This window comes from Ceratotherium simum, chromosome 16, assembly GCF_057802395.1.
Source record: "Ceratotherium simum simum isolate JZ-2026a chromosome 16, ASM5780239v1, whole genome shotgun sequence".
Classification (NCBI taxonomy): domain Eukaryota; kingdom Metazoa; phylum Chordata; class Mammalia; order Perissodactyla; family Rhinocerotidae; genus Ceratotherium; species Ceratotherium simum.
This window is the reverse complement of record NC_141915.1, coordinates 27,233,153-27,236,022: the sequence shown is the minus strand read 5'-3', so window position 1 is coordinate 27,236,022 and position 2,870 is coordinate 27,233,153. Positions and strand designations below refer to the sequence as shown.

The 2,870-nt window shown below is 49.2% G+C and overlaps 1 pseudogene; it reads left to right on the top strand.

The window, feature by feature from the left end:
* The first annotated feature begins 1,728 nt into the window (after nt 1–1,728).
* On the top strand, nt 1,729–2,578 carry LOC101393473 (high mobility group protein B1 pseudogene; annotated as a pseudogene).
* Nucleotides 2,579–2,870: the final 292 nt, after the last annotated feature.

Sequence of the window (2,870 nt, the reverse complement as noted above, 5' to 3'; positions counted from 1 at the left end):
AGCCTGAAACCCCGCCCCCCTCCGCCATCTTGGATTCCGGAGGGGAAGGGGCCCAATCACCAAAGGGGAAGCGGATGAGGGTGGGGCCCAGTCCTCAGCTCGTGCCCACGTGGCCGCCGGGCTTGCGCCTTCCCGCCACCTGTGGCTGGAGCCTGGCCCCTGTCGAGCTGCAGCTGCAGCTCCCAGACACCACCCCAGCCCGTCGCCAGGGGATTAGTGTCCGTCTGTCGGTTGGGACAGCCTCAGTGGGGGTTGTCCCAGCCCAGACGAGGGCCTCCCCTTTGCCCTTCCCCAGGACCACTCTCCCAGAGTCCAGCTTGGACAGGGGGGATTGTGTTGGGGGTCCGACAGCCTGGGGTGCTGATCTCTCCCAGAGCTGAGGTGTGGGGTGACACGAGTCCCCCTCCCTGCCAAGCCTGAGCCACATGTGCTGGGAAGTTCATTTCCCCTTGTTCTGCAGAACGGGCTCAGGGATTGACCCCAAGAGTGACCCCAGTGTCAGGAGGCATTAATGATCTCCATACGGGCAATAAACAGGCAGACTGGCTGGCTTGGTGTGGAGGTGCCTTGGAATGGGGCCGCCTTATTAGCCTCACATTCGCTCATGGGTAGAGGCTTAATTAGCGAGGGCTCCCTCATGCGTCTCCCCTCCCCCAAACATCCTTGAGCTCTATGGGAACATGGTTGGAGACACTGGAGGCCTCTGGCTGGTTCCTCTGCTCATGGGCCTCCTCAAGGGGCAGCCTCTTCAGGTGTCAGCTCAGCCATTTGTCTACCTCTAACAGGACTTCTAACTTGGTCTTGATAAACTGTCTCTTGCTTTTAAAAGCCTCTGGAGGCGAAGTCCGTACATTCTGAGTCAGCTCACTTTTTTGTCTACAAGAACCCAGGAACAAGAAGGCCTTCCTCTTCCTTAACTTAACTCTCTCCTGACTGTTTGAGTTTGAGCCCTATTTTCCCAAAGAGCATAAATAGGTGGTTACCAGCCTTTGGGGGGTGTGGGGGGGTGGGGGGTGCTGGGGAACCATCTTTAGCAACTGCCTAGACTGTTAACAGCACAATCCGATTTATCATATCTCTCTCCAAATCCATTTCCATCATATTGGTTACTTGTTCTAGGTGTGTGACTTAACCTTCTGGGCTTCAGTTTCCTTATCTGTGTAGCTAAGATTCACCAGGCACTACATGCTAGGTGCAGTGCTGAGCACTAGGGGAATGAAGCCAAGGAAAACTCAGGCCCTACTTTAAAGGAGCTCCCAGTCTAGTGGGGGAGACAAATGTGAAAACAAATGCAGTAATAAAACGTGCTCAGGGCTATAATATAAGTCCATATTGAGTGTGATGACAGTACAAAAGGGGGAATAACCAACTCACCCTGCCTTGTTGAGAAAGGTTCCATGAGGAGATGACACCTGAGTCCATTTGTGAAAGAGGAATATGTATGGGATCCCGAGAGATAGATGATGTGAGAAGGGCATCCCAGGAGAATAGAAGAACATGTACAAAGGCACAGAGGGCATATTTGAGGAGCAGTGGGACAGCAGTGGTGGAAAACAAAGCTTTGTGGAAGGTTTAAGTTTGGGCAGGGCTCAGCCTTGTAAACCATGTTAATAACTTTATCTAGACAGCCATTGCAGTCCATTGAGCTCCATAGAGACAGCACCAGGGCAACCAAGAGCCGGACAGGCACTGGGCGATTCTGAGCCTCCCTGAGGAAAATAATTAAACATGGGCAAAGGAGATCCAAAGAAGCCGAGAGGCAAAATGTCATCGTATGCTTTCATTGTGCAAACTTGCCGGGAGGAGCACAAGAAGAAGCACCCAGATGCTTCAGTCAACTTCTCAGAGTTTTCTAAGTGCTCAGAGGGGTCGGCCTGGTGGTTAAGTTCCAGTGTTCTGCTTTGTCAGCCTGGGGATTGCCAGTTCGAATCCCGGGTATGGACCTACTTACTGCTTATCAAGCCATGCTGAGGTGGCATCCCACATAGAAGAACCTACAACTAGGATATACAACTATGTACTGGGGCTTTGGGGAGAAAAAAGAGGGAGATTGGCAACAGATGTTAGCTGAGGGCCAATCTTCCTCAAAAAAAAAAAAAAAGAAAAGAAAAGAAGAAGTGCTCAGAGAGGTGGAAGACCATGTCTGGCGAAGAGAAAGGAAAAGTTGAAGACATGGCAAAGGCAGACAAGGCCTGTTATGAAAGAGACATGAAAACCTGTATCCCTCCTGAAGGAGAAACACAAAAGAAGTTCACAGATCCCAATGTACCTCCTTCGACCTTTTTCTTGTTTTGTTCTGAGTATTGCCCCAAAATCAACAGATAATATCGCAGTCTACCCATTGGTGATGTGGCAAAGAAGCTGGGAGAGATGTGGAATAACACTGCTGCGGATGACAAGCAGCCTTACGAAAAGAAGGCTGCTAAGCTGAAGGAAAAATACGAAAAAGATATTCCTACATACCAGCCTAAAGGAGAGCTGATGTGGCAAAAAGGCAGTCGTCAAGGCTGCAAGAAGCAAGAAAAAGGAGGAAGATGAAGAGGAGAAGGAGGAAAGTGAAGAAGATGATGTTGAATAAGTTGGTTTGAGTGCAGTTTTTTTCTTGTCTATAAAGCATTTAACGCCCCTGTATGCAACTCACTCCTTTCAAAGAAAAAACTTGAAATGCAAGGCTGTGTAAGGTTTGGTTTTAAACTGTATGATGTCTTTTTTTGCATAGTTAATACACTGCCGAATGTCTTGAGATAGCCCTGTCCTGGTGGTATTTTCAATAGCCGCTAACTTTGCCTAGTACAACATAGGGATCGTAAATTGGCGTGGAAATTTAAAGCATGTTCTTTTTGGTGCACAGCACAAATTAGTTGTGTGTG